The sequence below is a fragment of the Mustela putorius genome, unplaced genomic scaffold (genome assembly GCF_011764305.1).
Source record: "Mustela putorius furo isolate JIRA1106 unplaced genomic scaffold, ASM1176430v1.1 tig00003923_pilon_pilon_pilon, whole genome shotgun sequence".
Taxonomy (NCBI): domain Eukaryota; kingdom Metazoa; phylum Chordata; class Mammalia; order Carnivora; family Mustelidae; genus Mustela; species Mustela putorius.
Window position 1 is genome coordinate 4,526,582 of NW_025422068.1, and position 17,070 is coordinate 4,543,651.

Below are 17,070 nucleotides of genomic sequence, written 5' to 3' on the forward strand. Positions count from 1 at the left end.
TTTGACAGCATTAAAACAAAAATCAGTAGACACTCAAAAATATATTAACACACACATGTTTCTTCAGGCTTCCAAAAATGTAATTTTGATCTCTCATTACCTCTGCACATTTATGGAGTAAACAAATGATGTTTGCATTAGGTTAAGTGAACCTTCTAAAGGGTCCTCCTCACCAGTCCCATCTCCTCTCTGTGTGCCCCGCGATCCTAATGCTGCTGTGGGATCCCAGCAAGTTGTACTGCCAGTGGCAGAGACTAAATGTGGATATGGAAGAAGGAGGTCAAATCCTAGCCTGATTTGACACCAGGGGGGTATGTGTGGGTGCTCTTTTTTTTTTTAATTTCATTTTTTTTAATTTTTAATTTTTTATAAACATATATTTTTATCCCCAGGGGTACAGGTCTGTGAATCGCCAGGTTTACACACCTTACAGCACTCACCATAGCACATACCCTCCCCAATGTCCATAACCCCACCCTCCTTCTCCCAACCCCCCTCCCCCCAGCAACCCTCAGTTTGTTTTGTGAGATTAAGAGTCACTTATGGTTTGTCTCCCTCCCAATCCCATCTTGTTTCATTTATTCTTCTTCTACCCACTTAACCCCCCATGTTGCATCTTGTGGGTGCTCTTTTAAGAACCCACAAACACAGCACACATTAAGCATGAGATGGCATCTGTTTATCTGTCAGAAAGAGATAATCCATCCTGAAAGGCAACCAAGAACAGAGAGGATATTCAAAGAAGTCCTGGGTCCTCACCCATGGAAGCTTTGCCTCTCCTATCACTGCCAGCCTCAATACCAGCTGAAAGGCATGTGTGAAAGAACCTTTCATTTTTCTCTCTCTTCTTTGGCCCTTGAAGAGCTGTCCATTCAGTCTTGATGTGAGACTGTTTAGGATGAGGTAGGGTTGGTGGAGAAAGAGGAAGGAGAGGAGAAGTTTTTTTCTTATTGAACTGAAAGCAAGATTATAACCTCAAGGAGTACAGAACTGTGTCATAGTAAATATGGATTGACATTATGAATGGCCCAAAAATGAGACCATGGAAAGCCTAAAGTTTACTTAAGAAGGTCGCTATCTGGGGTGCCTGGGTGGCTCAGTGGGTTAAGCCTCTGCCTTCAGCTTAGGTCATGATCTCACGGTCCTAGGATTGAGCCCCACCTCCAACCCCATGCTGGGTTCCCAGGTCTGCAAGGAGTCTGCTTCTCCCTCTCCCTCTGCCATGCTCCCTGGTTGTTCTCTCTCTCTCTCTCTGTCAAATAAATAAAATCTTAAAAAAAAAAAAAAATTCACTATCCTGTAGGAAAAAGGCTTGGTATAATGTAGTAAGGACAGATGTTTGAAAAAAAGAAAGTGCTCTAGGTTTTATTTCAGCCAGTGGATTTCATGAATTCACTTGGTTGTATAAGCAAAGAAGATGATAGAGCAAAGACTGAAAAGAAGTACATTTATCTTTTTTTTTTTTTCACTTTATCCCTAACAGAGCCATAAAAACATGAGTCTGGACAATGGAGAATCTTGGTGTGGGTTTAACAATCTGAGTTTGTTATTTTCACTATCCTGTCAAATGCCTTTCTGTTTCTTTTATCTTGAATTTGAGAACCCTTTCTTCATTCTCTGGATTCCTAAGAAATCTGTTTTATTTTTTTTATTTTGGATCTGGTTCCATTTAATTCAGTTTCAGATTTCTTTAGAGCTTCCCTTAACCAGCCAGAGCAGCGTACACTTATCAGAATCCTTTAGGTCCCATTCTTTGTGATGTTTACTGTCCCAGATAATGAGTGACATTGAGGAGTAAATTGACCATTTCCCAAGAAGTACAGTGGTCATGGGAAGAGTTATGCACAAGTTCAGGCATTTGGATGGAGGGAGACCGACGTCAGGGATTGTGCTGAGGACAACCACCTTAATAAGTCAGAAGAAAGGGCAGATTCAAGTAATGATGACCCATAGGATATGAGGAATATAGGAGGGAAGCCCCTGGAGCTGTTAGATGTTTTCAGGTAAGAATTTAAAGAGTCAAGCTGTACCTACCAGAGCCTGAAGAGGAAGCTTGATCTGAAATGCAGAGATGTCACAAGGTTCTCCTAAGCACTGGCACTAGGCAAAATGATGGTCTTAGGCTAAATGGTATAGTCACTAAAGTAGTACCACTGGTTGGTAGATAAGAGTGATTTTTTTTTTTAAGATTTTATTGATTTGAGAAAGAGCATGAAAGGGGTGAGGGGCAGAGGGAGAAGCCGGCTCCCTGATGAGCAGAGGGCCTAATGTGGGACTTGATCCTGGGACTCCAGGATCATGACCTGAGTCAAAGGCAGTTGCTTAACCAACTGAGCCACCCAGGTGCCCCGATAAGAGTGATTTTAATTAGAAACAGTATATTGAAGTTGGGATCTGATAGAGTAAGTCAAGTCATTCTGTACAAAGCTATTTTTATGAAAACTTTTAGTCTGAAAGGAAGTTTAGGTTTCAGAGAAAAACTGTGATCTTCTCAAGATACATCCATTCACATCATACTATATTAGTGTTTATTCTATAGGCTTTGTGGGGGAGACTTCCTAGTTGTTTAAATCCATTGCTGTTTTCTCTTGGGCACACAACTCAACTGCATTTCCTAACATTCACTGCATTGGGTAAGGATTTGTAACTCAACCCTGTAATTGCTCTGCAAAAATAGCAAGAATAATGAGAAAGAACAGTTATTGACAGCTAGTATCTTAAATTTTGGTAATTTTAATTATGGAAGTTGATAATTTCAAAATACATTTTCAATAAATGGAGAGAGGGAGAAAAGAATGAAATTTGTATGTATTACATTTTTATTGGCAGTGTGAAATGTAGAATCAATTGACATTTTATACTATCAGATGTCTTTTTAGCATTTATAGAGAGGACCACAGGTGACTCCCAGACAGATTGGCTCATAAAAAGATAAAGTAACAGAAAGATAACCTTCAAAGTGTTTTCTTGATCAAGATGGCTCTAATACCTGACAAGCAACACAGTCAAGGAATGTTTGCTTGCTGGCTCTTCACTACTTTCCTGAGTAAATACAGTAACAATGGATTAATTTCTGAGAGTTCTTTCTTGCAGAGGTAGAACTTTTCCTATTGCAGACCAAGAGTTTTAAATATTGAATATCTAGTAGTATAGTTGCTGGATGAAAGAGACAGATGCAATAAAAAGAAGGGCCACATGCACCCCAATGTTCATAGCAGCAATGTGTCCACAATAGCCCAACTGTGGAAAGAGCCGAGATGTCCTTCAACAGACAAATGGATAAAGAATATGTGGTCCATATATACAACAGAATATTACTCACCCATCAGAAAGAATGAATACCCACCATTTGCATCCACATGGATGGAACTGGAGGAGACTATGCTAAGTGAAATAAGTCAAGCAGAGAAAGTCAATTATCATATGGTTTCACTTATTTGTGGAACATAAGGAATAGTATGGAGGACATTAGAAGGAAGGGAAAACTGAAGAGGGGGAAATCAGAGGGGAAGATGAACCATGAGAGACTATGGGTATGGGAAACAAACTGAGGGTTGTAGAAGGAAGAGGTGTGGGGGGATGGGTTATGCCAATGAAGGGTATTAAGGAGGGCAGGGATTACATGGAGCACTGGGTGTTATACACAAACAATGAATCATGGAACACTGCATCAAAAACTAATGATGAATAGCATATAGTTAGTATGGTGACTAACATAACATAATAAAGAAAAAAAAGAAAAATATTGATTATCTGTAGAAATTATAAAAGGAGAGGTTTCCCTTTGTGAAGATGTGCATAGAAAAGGGTATGTTTGTTCCTTTGTAGCCTAAACTCAACTAATAAGAACTGTTGATTCGTGCCAAGACAGAATTAGCTGAAATGTTTTAACAGGTCAGTTTTTCAATAGCCTCTTTCCATTAAAGTTATTTTGGTCTCTGAATGTCCAAAGGAGGTTATCCTAAAATAACATGAAAGGGATCACAAAGTTTGAACAGTTGAATTTGATAAACTTAGGATTAAACAAAGAAAAAGTCAAAGCAAATATATGATTATGAATTTTGGACTGAATTAGGTAGCCTACCATTGGAAAAAATAAAAAAGAGTGTTGGTGTATGAGATTTTTAGCCATTTAAAAGCTTCATCCATAGCTGAGTGGGGGGTCTCTTTTTTGGGGGGTGGGGTGGGAGTGGGTGGGAGAGAGGTAGGAAAAATTTTCCTGTTTTGAAGGCTTTTTATTTTTTTTAATAACCCAGGCTATTTGACAATGTTAACTGAATTCTCATTATAGTAGATGAAGCTAAACTCTTTTCTTTGGGGTAGGATGAAGTCGCAAGTTCTGGATTCTAAGATAAGAATCAAATTTGTTTGCACACTCAAGGTCAGCATTCTGGGTCACCTTGCAAATGCAGCCATTTGCCCTGAAAACATCCTCGTGCCCATGTTTTCTGTTTAGACTAGATTTGGCTTATTTCCACTTACTCTGAGTGTTGAACAGACTTGTGATTGCCTTCAATCAGAATAAATAAGGAGATTACTGTGGCACAACAAATAAATTATGGGCTAAGCCTTGTCATAATAATAGTTTTCATTTTTATAACAGATTGGTTTGGGAGATCTTGAAGAATTTGCAAATATGGTTTCCTCTGTTTTGCTGATAGGAAAACAGTCTCTGGCGCTAGTTGAGGATTACAAATCTCAGGGACTCCAGCCTAAAAGGGAGAACACACATTTTAGAAATTTGGATTTGGTTCATTAGAGCAGGATAATAAAAACATGACCAGGATCTGCATCCTCCTGCCATTTGGAGGAGGTGGATTTGCTGATTCTGCTAAAGAAATACTTGGCAAGGAATTTATTGTTTCCTGCTTCAAGACTTCGAAAGGATTTAGAAAATGCAGGATGTGAATCCTAAAAAATAATAGCAGAGGGTCGTATGCTAACTGCCATCTCTAAGGATTATCTGGAAACAGATTTGCCACTTTGAATAGACATTTTTATTTACGGAGTACAATCTATAAATAGGCTCTGCTTGGTTAAATATTCTAATACAATTAGCAAAGTAATGTAATTGGCTGGCCTCAATACACATCAGTTCTATGGGCAGCATAGCTAAAGTTAACAGTCGTGCTGGAGTTGGGACCAGGAGGCTGCAAATGAAGCCAGATGTACACACAGAGGGGCTGTAGACCCATCAGGGTTTCCTGGGGGAAATATTCATTAGACTGTGCATCTGGTAGAGTTCTTCAGAAATCGCCTCCTAAAAGATTCTTTGCTAGATGTGTTTTAAAATAGTCTCCCCCTCTACCTCCACCCATTTGAAAAGCAAACATATGTACGATTGTCTCTGATTAATACATTGCCCCTAAATGAATTGCTCAGACAAAAGGAAAGCTTTGTAAAAGATAGTGATGCCAAGTAACGGAAACCTCCCTCTCTCATTGTTAGAGGGGGAAAATTGTGTGTGTGTGTGTGTATTTATATGTATACACACACACACAATTATCAAAGATTTAAGACCATCTTTAATTCACCACTATATATATAAGGTCAAAGTTAACATACGTCACTCCCACTGCAATATACCATTTCATATATATACACACACACATATGAAATGGTATATTGCAGTGGGAGTTATGTATATATATCTATAGAGAGAGAGAGAGAGATCTCTCTCTATAGATATATATACATATGAAACGGTATATTGCAGTGGGAGTTACATATATATATATATATATATATATATATACACACACACACACACATATGAAACGGTATATTGCAGTGGGAGTTACGTGTGTTAACTTTGACCATATATATATATAGTGGTGAATTAAAGGTGGTCTTAAATCTTTGATAATTTTTTCATCGATAACGGATACTTAAATATTTCTATAACTTCTCTGGCATGGCCATTTTCTAGTCTTTCTCCCATTTCTGTGATTGTTCCTTCTTAAGCCCTTCCTTCTTCACATCAGGTCCTTTTTTCTTTTTAGATGATCCCCTTCATATTCATGGTAGAATTTGCTCTTTGGGCTGAACCTCTCCATTGGGTTTGAAATCCTTATATCCAATGACCTATTGGATATCTCTACCTTTCCTGTGTTGGAACTGCCATCTTCCCCTTGTCTATTTTCAATGTCAGTGAGTGAGCATACCTTCAAGTCTCTAAGAAAAACCAGTATCCCAGTTTGATTTTCTCTTTGTCACATCTTCCAAGTTTAATCAACCACCAAAGGTTACTTTTCTGAGTTCATGAAACTCACTCCTGTCTGTCCATTTCTTTCTAGTTGTTCTCCTCCAACCCTAGCAAGGGCAGCCATCACCTGATGACTCCTCCTCTTTAACTCTGCCTTCTGTATTGACCAACCCATTTTCTGTATACCAGTGGGAATAATCTTCCTAAAATACAAATCTGAACATGAAATTCCCCTTTGCAAACTATCTTCAATGACACCTTGCTCTTCTTGGATGTAGGGTTTTTCATTTGTGTTTTCTACTTTTCAGAGCTCTTCTTCCCCTGCCCACCTTTTAGTGGCTATACATCACATAGGTGCCATTCATATTCCTTTTCTAAACCATGATGCGAAAACACCCACTTTCACTTAAGGTTGTGATAAATGGCAAAGGGCTCGGTCACCTTTCTTCATGGACTTCTTTTCTGTGACATACTGGGCCAACCTCAAGCTGTACCACATTTAAAATGAGCTCAAGATCATTTGAACTTTGACAAAACATCTCTTAAGAGTCCTGCTTGCTAACTTTACAGTGCCATTTATTTTGATTAAATACCCCTTTTGAACCTACAACCTTCTGTTATTTCTATGAGACAGCTCCTGACTATTTTTTGGTGAATGATAGCAGCATGTGTCACATTAAATTTTTCTCTGCCTTGGTGCTCTTTCCAAACTAAACCCAGTCTGTTCTTGGAGTTTACCTGTCTATTGACATATGAGGACATACGGGGACCCTGTGATGATCTGAATCCATTCCCTTTTGTCTTCATTAACATTAGGTAGGAATGTTGGGATTCTTATTTAGAATGAGAAACTCCAAATGGTAACTATTTTTGGAGTGTCATCCGATCTTTAAAAGACAAATCGTATGTTTATTTTTTCTCAGATTGGTATGGCTCCAGTTCAGAATGTGAGGTGGCAAGCTAAAATATATCCTTAAGACCGATTTTTTGTTTACACTTGAAACTCAGGATCTTAAATCAATGTTTTTAAACAATTCTAGTTACACTCCAGTGCAATAGCAAACCCCAAGGAAAATCTCAAAACAACTCAGCATACACTTATTGATTTACAAATTGAGTAGCTGATCTTATAAACAATGCATAGAGCTATAGTCTGACTCAGATATCTCTAAGCTTTAACTTTTGCTTTTCATAGCTACATATAGTAATACTTTGCTAATTCAAAAAGCTAAAAAGAAAGTGTTTTAGAACTATTGGAACTAGAAAATACAAAAATGATAAGATTAAAAGTTAACAGACCTTATTCTGAATATATAAGGAATATGTAAACTTTCTGCAGGGCTTCCTTCCTTCAGTTTTATCATTTTATAGTTATAGTTTTCTCTGCCTAATAAATAGCTGTTGAATGAATGGAGAAATGTATGTAAATGAGATAATTATACTTCCTCATGTCTTAAAGTAGCCCCTTAATATATTAACTAAAGCATACTGTCTGTTATGTAAATGATCATTTCTTTGGATATAATAATTTCCCTATTATTAGGCATCCACATAATTCCTTGATGTAAATAAATGCAGATACATTATACTTTGGGTTTGTATTTTGGCTGCATTTGCTTATGATAGTTTCCTTAGACAAATACATATTTCTTTAAAATTTTTGATAAATACGGTCAAAGTGCTTTTCAGAAAGATTGTGTTTAATGCATACTTCTAGTAAAACTGGCTGAGAATATCTGTTGCACAGTACCTTATTATACTAAGCCCTGTTTTTCTTTTTAAGATTTTATTTGGAGCAGCAGAGGCAGAGAGAGAAGCAGGCTCCCTGCTTAGCAGGGAACCTCATGTGGGGTTCAATTCTAGGACCCTGGGATCATGACCTGAGCCAAAGGCGGACACTTAACTGACTGAGCCACCTATTATTTCAAAATGTGAATTCTGTGGGAAAATAATTTTGTATTACTTGGATTTAATTTTTTTTCTTTCTTTGGAGTAGTATGGCTTAGCAGTTTTCATTTTAGCAGCACTTCAACTTTCATGGGTTTTCTGTGTGAATCTATTGACAAGATTTTTTTCCCCTCTAACATTTATTGAGCACCAGGCACCATTCAGAGTGTTTCAAATTTATTGATTTGCTTGATCCTCATAACACCTCTCTAAGTGATGTGATACTCCTATAATCCCCCATTTTACAAATGAAGGAATACAGCGCTGGGATGATTTCTGATGTTGCCTAATAATTCTTGTCTTAGTGCATTTTATAATCACTTTACATATTAAAAACATTAGCCAGGTAGACAAATGTGTGGCAAATGGTCCCATGTTATACAAATTATTTTTCAGGTTTGTCAATAAATTTTATCTTGTAAGTTCAGTCATTATACTGTTAATGGAAAGGTTAAGTGTGTGGGGTTACTGATTTATATATTATCCCTGTGTTTTATGTTTTTGTGTATTTATTTGCTTCTTTTGTTAATTTATAACTCCTGTGGATTTGTGAACACTGTGTTAGGTGAAGTGAGAATCTCCCTTCATTTTCCTTCCATAATCAGTAGGTTTTCCGCCTATTTGCAATATCTCTGTGAAGTATTCTGAGTACATGGACCTAGATATGCATTTATGTGTACACATACAGAAATCTTTTTCAAATACTATTTTATTTAATTGTTTTGTCACATGATACTTGCTTCTAAATCATATTGTACTGTTATTGTTTTCCTTAGTTCAGTTTAAAAAAGGATTTTATCATTTTATGTTAATAAAAAATTTTTTTAAAACCCTAAAAAATAAATAAAAAAGGATTTTATTACATGAGATGACATAATCCCTGTTAATTTTCCTTTGAAATAGTTTACTCTGTTTCATGATACTACACAAACACACACACACACACAAAACCTATTGGATTTTAATAAAATTTAACATATACATTAAAATAAATTAGACTCTGTTTTTGTTTTACTTTATTGTCATTGAATTTATGATTAAATTTTATGGTATGAAATTACTTTCCAGGAATAGAGAGAAGGAAATATAAACACGTTGGTGAGGAAAAAACAGGTTCTAGTGTTGATAGCTTGACTCCTCATTTTTACGTGGGAACCAGCTGATTTGAGGGAGTTGCCTCCAGTGATTTGAAGGAACTGGAGGGACACCCATGCATTACTGAGCTTCTTGGTAGATGCTTTGCAGTTCTGCATGTAAATACTGTGGAAAGGCAAATGAACATCCTATCTCCTGTAAGCTGATGGGTTTTCTTTATTCTCAGTTACATGGTTAAGTTGGTCAGCCTCCTGTTAAATTTTTATCTTTTTCATTGTCTTCCTCGGTTTTAAGGGAGAAAATAGAAGTCTGTTTGAGAAAGCTTCTCTCAAGAGCTTCCTTCCTTCTGTTAGGATGATGAAAAATTTTATTTTGATGATCATGGATCAGTGATCCCAGGACCCTGGGATCATGACCTGAGCTGAAGGCACATGCCCAATCCACTGAGCTACCCAGGTGCCCCATGATGATGACAAATTTTAAAGCAATACCCAGAACCATGTCCCACTAAACCCTGTGGGTATTCCCATTTAGGGGAAATGTATATACTACTTAAGTAAAAGTAAAAAGTTCATCTTGTAGGCTTCTGCCTCTTCTTAACTCTTTCTGTAGGTAGTTGATATAAAAATATTTCCCTAAAATGAGTCTGGGAAAGACCCTTAGTTTCCATAATCATTCTCAGGAAAAAAGAGTAGAGGATCATTCAGAAGATGATGTTTTCTTCAGTGGTTCTTAAACATGCTATGTTACGTAGGCAAAGTGTATTTCATAGACATTTCACCCTTATAGCCTTATCGATTAATTAATGTATTCCTCTATCATTTTCATTTTCAGTTCAATAAGAAAATCCATTTTTACTTTCTATATCTCATCCATTATCTAGTTTCCAGATATGTTATGCTTTCTTATATAATAACATAAACCTATATTTTATGTTTGACATGTTTATTCTGTTTGAAACTTCTCTCTTAAGTAATTTGAAACAAAATGACCATATAGGATCTGTGTCTTTTATCTACATGATTTACTCTTTAGTTAGTTAGAGCTCTACCATGCCTCTGTTAGGACTGAGATGAGCCAAGTCAGTGTTTACTTTATGGGCAACATCTAAGCATATGTGAGAATGCATGGAGCCATGAAAGTTTCATATAGCAAATATAATGCTGTAAAGGTAGTATTCTTGGAAACAGCAAGTGGTGGATTTTATGGCATTTTCTCCCCAGATACTGTGCGTTAGCCATTGTCTAAGTAATCCAGTTTTTTCAGTGTCTTTCAATGTAATTGAAAGATTTGTTTGGTTAGTGTCCATATGAAAGTTATTCTGAACTGTGCCGTTATTTTAACTGCTCCAAGAATATTTCTTAGTGACAGTGTTTAAATAATATACTCTTACAGCTCAGTCAGGTTAGACTATGATCCTATGTAATGTTTTTCATGCAAAAATAATGAAATATATTTCATTCACTGCTCATTGGACTTGTGTAGGTATTGTGCCAGCTTTTTGTACCTACACACTTCACATCACTTTGACCTACTTTATCTTTCATAACTACTGGGAACATAGATGTGATTATAGATACAGAAACTGAAACTCAGAAGGTGAAATCATTACTTGAAGGCCAGTCATAAGCACTAGAACTAACACTGGAACATACACGTCTGAATGTTTTCTTATGCCTAATACAATATATAAATAAACTGTTGGTATCTTCCTAGACTCCCTGAATTGTTTCATTAGGACATGAATATTACTAAATCACCCTCTAAGAAATTTGGTTAAAATTATGTAAAGCCAGAAGACATTTCCGCATGAACTGTATTTAACCCAGTTTTATTTTTGCATTTTCTAATATACCTAATAAATGCCATGAATGCAGTGGGAGTTACATATGTTAACTTTGAGCAGTTTCTCGGAAACACCCTCTACAATGATAGGGACTGAACATAATACAATGCTAGCAGAGCAAGCCACATTTTGGCATTGACTGTATGATGTGGTTGTTGTATAGCAGGGTATTTCTGGTCTGAGACTAGTAATAAAAGAAATCCTTTGGTCACAAAATGAGAAGAGAATTTGAACTCACGCAATCTATATTATTGAGGTGGTTAGTGTTTATAATAATATTAACCTAACCTTGTAGAAATTAAACACCTGCAGTGAGCTGTGATTGTTTGAGATATCACCAGTTATAAAGTTAAGGAAAACATGTTTTGAATGGTTTACTGTATTTGCTTGTTTGTTTTACAAATTAGAGTAGAATGTAGGGTACTCTGATATCCTTTATTCTTCATTTCATTTAACAACAGTCTTGAATGACAGAGAAGGTATAGGTGAAATGCAAGACAGATACCTACTGTGAATACAGATACTGTGTGTGATTATGTGTATATGTACCTGTAAATGTTTGGTGGTAGTGATAAAAGTTAAAGTCTAAATTTCTTATACTCTTCATCATAAGAGAGAGAAATTGACTTTAGGTTTGTTAAGTTATGTACACATGTTCAAAAAAAGGATATGATAAACCAGTAGAGGGGAAAAAGATAATAAAGAAAGTTCAGCCAATAGAACAGAGTGCAGGAATTAGAGAAGAGCATCAAAGAACAAGCAGGGTAAGAAGAAAGCACAAGAAGTTGATAGAAATAAATCCAAATATTTTAGTAATCAACATCATCCATCATGCTAGGATAGAAAACAAGTTGAAAATTGCTGATATAGATGATATTCTGCATCCAAGGTCTTGGTAGAAAATCTGAAATACTGGAAACTCACAGAATCCTTCTGATCACAGTGTAATGGCTAATCAAGTGTTTGACCTCAGAGAACTCTAGGTAAAATTTCTCATATGTTGAGCATTGGTTAGACTTCCATATTAGCTACACTAAAATGACTTGCACCTCAGTTTAATGAGTCTTTCCAAATCATTTCCTCTTGCAGTACTCTGTTATTTTCCTACTATAATTTGTAACTATATAATACAATTTTCTATATTAGTTTAATAGCTCTCTTTATAACTAATCAGTGTGCCTGCCAAAACAGAGACTACTTCTCTTTTGATCTCTAGTATTTTCAGTGTCTGACATATCACCTGAAACAAATTGAATATTGATACATAATTAATAAATGAGTAAATGAATGCCATTGACTCATTGAGATCATCTTTACCCTACAAGATAACAAAAAGTAAGCCATCCATATACATTATCATAGTAGTATGCCTTTAGAATGCCCATTTTTTTAAAAGATTTTATTTACTTATGAGAGAGAGAGCATGAGAGCCTGAGAGCATGAGCAGGGGTAAGGGCAGAGGGAGAGGAAGAAGCAGACTCCCCACTAAGCAGGGACCCTGACACAAGACTTGATCCCAGAGTGCTGGGATCATGACCTGAGCTGAAGGCAGATGCTTAACTGATTGAGCCACCCAGGTGCCCCTGTATACCATTACACTGTAATACCATTACCTTGTAATACCATTACAAAAACTGTATAGCTCTTTGTAACTGAAGTGTAGTTGTTCTGAAAATATATGTGGGCGATTGTGATGAGGGATTTTTAGCAGATTTATTGTCATTCTGATTTTTCAAGTATCACATGTGGCATTTTAAACCATTAATTAATTTATTTTAACTTTATTATTAAAGAATAATGATATGCAATGTTATATTAGTTTCAGGTGTACAACATATTGATTTAACAATTCTATGCATGACTCAAAGCTCACTGTTATAAGTGTAGTCATCAGTTGTCACCATACAGTGTTACTACAATATTATTGATTATATTTCCTATGCTATATTTTTCATCTCTAACTGGAAGTCTGAATCTTATCAATCTATTTTGCCCATCCCTCCAGCCAACTCCCCTCTGGAAAACATCAGTTCCTTGAATTCATGAGCCTGGTGTTTTGTTTTGGATTCCACCTATAAGTTAAATAATATGGCACTTGTCTTTTTCTGATTTATTTTACTTATGATTTCCTGATATGTCCTAGGTCCATCCATGTTGTCACAAATGGGAAGATCTCATTTTTTTAATAGCTGAGTAATATTCCATTGTGTGTATGTGTGTGTGTGTGTAATATTATTATTGTATATATCTAGTTGTAGCCCTGATCTGTCCATGAAGGATGTGAGGTTAGAACCACCTACTCTGCTGTCTTCTCTGAGACTTCTCCATGTGTGGCATGTTTAACACATTTTATCAAATCAAATAGACCTTGTATATATTTTAAGAGCCATGCACAACAAGGACTTGTTTTGCTGACATGGAATTCTCAGTTAATGTACAACAGCCATGGAAGTTGAAATTCGTCAGTGTTCTTATTTGGCTGTGAGTTAGCCTCCTAGCAATTAATACTTTGTAATTACTTATTTATAGTGTTTATATTTGTTTAACATCTGTACTTCCTTAAGGCAAGGATTATTATCCACATAGATACAGATATTTTGTTGTATTCTATCAGGATTATTAATTGTCTAGGCATTATATAATCTCTTAGAAATGGAGTCATAGAGACTGTCCATTTGTAATGATCTTACCACTATTTGGAAATGTTCTAGGGTAGAATTAAATATCATTGTACATTCCAGGAGTATTTTTATTCTCCCTGAAGGTGTTGATACGGGTTTACATGAAAAATTCTTTTTAGTTCAGCATGGAAAAACACTAGAAAAGCATATATATCTATGAATCCAACTGAAAGAAAGTTTTCCAAAAATAAACACTATCATAAAATTAGAATTTCAGAATTCACAGCTATTCTTTTGTTTCACATTGTTTTTCACTGATTCTATAGTGCTTTTATACAACAATAAATATGACTAGATGGTAAAATGACTAAATCAAATTTTATTTATGTATTGAATATATTCTAAAAGACACATTGTACCAAAATTAAATAGGAAAGGATTGACTCACAAATTTTTTAAAACTTCAACACACTGAGTCATACATAAAGAAAATGTTACCTCTTCCTTCTTTTTGAAAAAACATTTCAATTCCAGTGCAGTTAATATACAGTATTGTATTTGTTTCAGGTGTGCAGTATAATGATTCAAAAATTGCATATTATTACTGAGGGCTCATCAAGATACATGTACTCTTAATCCTCTTCACCAATTTCACCCATCCCCACCATCTTGCCTCTGGTAACCTTCATTTTGTCCTCTATAATTAAGAGTCCTTTTCTTGATTTTTCTCTTTTTATCCCCCCTTGGATTGTTTGTTTTCTTTCTTAAAGTCCACATAGTAATGAAATGGTATTCGGGTTTCTCGGACCGACTTATTTCACTTAACATTATGCTCTTTGGATCCAGCCACATAGTTGCAAATAGCAAGATTTCATTCTTTTTTCCAGCTGAATATTATTCCGTTGTGTGTGTGTGTGTGTGCACATACATACACATGAAGATGTGAATATATCTCACATTTTCATCCATTCATCTGTTAATGGACTTTTAGGCTGCTTCCATAACTTGCCTATTTTAAATAAAGCTGCAGTAAAAAATAGGGGTGCATATAACCCTTGGAATTAGGGTTTGGAACAAATTCCCACTGGTGGGATGACTGGAGCACAGTGTAGTTTTATTTTTAATTTTCGGAGGAATCTCTGTGCCATATTCCAGAGTGGCTGCACCAGTTTGCATTTTCACCAACAGTGTGTGAGAGTTCCTTTTTCTCCCCATCTTCACCAGTGCTTCCTTCTTGAGCTTTTTATTTCAGCCATTTTGACCTTTGTGATGTGATACCTCATTGTGGTTTTGGTTTGCATTTCCCTGATGATTAGTGAGGTAACTTTCCATGTGTCTCTTAGTCATTTTTAGAGAAATGTCTGTTCATGTCCCTCTGTCCATTCTTTTAAAATTTATCAGCAGGTACATGGATACATAAATTGTGGTATGGCCATACAATAAGGGAAACAATTAATGCACATTATAGCATGAATGAATCTCAAAAACAATACATATGGTATGATTCTATTTATACAAAAACTATGACTGTAAACTAATCTATAGTTAGAGTAAACAGGGGCATGGGAGAGGGGCTGAGGTTCAATTTACAGAGGTCCGAGATGAAATTTTGGGGGATGATGGCTCATTATCTTGATTGTAGTGATAGTTTCAAACTCATATTCAGATGTCAAAACATACTAATTTCTATCCTTTCAAATATGTGCAGTTTATTGTGTTTCAGTTTTATCTAAACTATCTTTCTTAATATGTTTCTTTTTTTCTTAACATGTTTCTTAATAAAATGCTTTTCTTGACATCTTCTAATTAAATATTTAATCAGGAAGCTTTATTTCAATCCACTCACATTCAGAGTTGACATAATCTAGGATTTTTAGATCCAGTATATTGCTGTTGAACCGTTAGTTTGCCTTCAATTTTTAATGCTCTTTCAACAAATATTTAGGCTGAATATTTTAACTTCTTACAATACTTAGGATTAAATCATTATTTCATAAATTCTAAGTTTTTGAGCATTGTTATTATTCACTTGTTACCCTCCTGGATTATAACTTTAAAATATTCAAACATACTGGTTAAGTATTTCCTGAAACATTCTAGAATCATACATTTGTCTTAGATGAAACATTCTAGAGTAAAACATTTGGGGCACACACTTTTCCTTTCAGACATCTATGAAATATCCCCATTATTTTCTGGCATGGAAAAGAAAAAACTTTTAAGGATAATCAGAGTATTGAATACTTATAGGTAATATTTTCCTCATGTAGATTCATGCAATAACTTTTTCCTTTATTAAAAATATTAATCACGAGGGGTACGTCGGTGGTTCAGTTGGTTGAATGTCTGACTCTTGGTTTCAGCTCAGGTCATGATCTCAGGGTCCTGAGATTGAGCCCTGTGTCCAGCTCCACATTCAGTGTGGAGTCTGCTTGAGATTCTCTCTCTCTCTCCCTCTACCCTTCCCCATACTCACACACATGTGCTCCTTCTTTCTCTCTCTCTTCTCTCCAAAATACATAAGAAAACTTCTAAAAATATTTATCATGAAATGTCTAGATATGGCTTTCTTTCAGTTAATTGTGATATTTAGTGGGCATTTTGATTTCATTTGATTTCATTTTGATTTCCATAGTTTACATGCGATTATTAATTTTTTTGTTTGTTTTATTATTGGTGTCTACTCAGTTATTTTCTCCAGGAGCTACAGTTATCTATTAACTATATCTCTATTTTCTGTCCTCTACTCTGTCATCTTCTCAATTAATACTTTCTTGTTTTAATCTTCCTTGCCCTTAACACCTTGATTTGATTTCTTAGAGTATCAGTTCTCCTTTTACCACTTCTAAAGCAAAATTAAAATCTGTATAAAAGTAGGAAATATTCCTTGTATTACCCCATTTTCACCTCTTCCTGAACTTGAGTTATCTTCTTTATACCTCACTTTTTTTTTAAGTTTTTATTTAAATTTCTGTTAGGCTACAAGGTAATTAGTTTTAGGTATACAATATAGTGATTCAGTACTTCCATACATCACCCTGTGCTCATCAACACAAGTGCACTCCTTAGTCCCAATCACCTGTTTCATCTGTTCTCCCCAACAACCTTCCTCATGGTGACCATCAGTTTATTTTCTATAGTTAAAAGTCTGTTTCTAGGTTTGCCTCCCTATCTCTCTTTTTTATTTTTCTCTTTGTTTGTTTTGCTTCTTAAATTCCACATATGAATGAGGTCATATGGTATTTGTTTTTCTTTGACCTTTACTACTCTTAGCATAATATTCTTTAGCTCTGTCCATGTTGTTGTAAATGGCAAGATTTCATTATTTTTATGGTTGAGTAATATTTGTTTGTGTA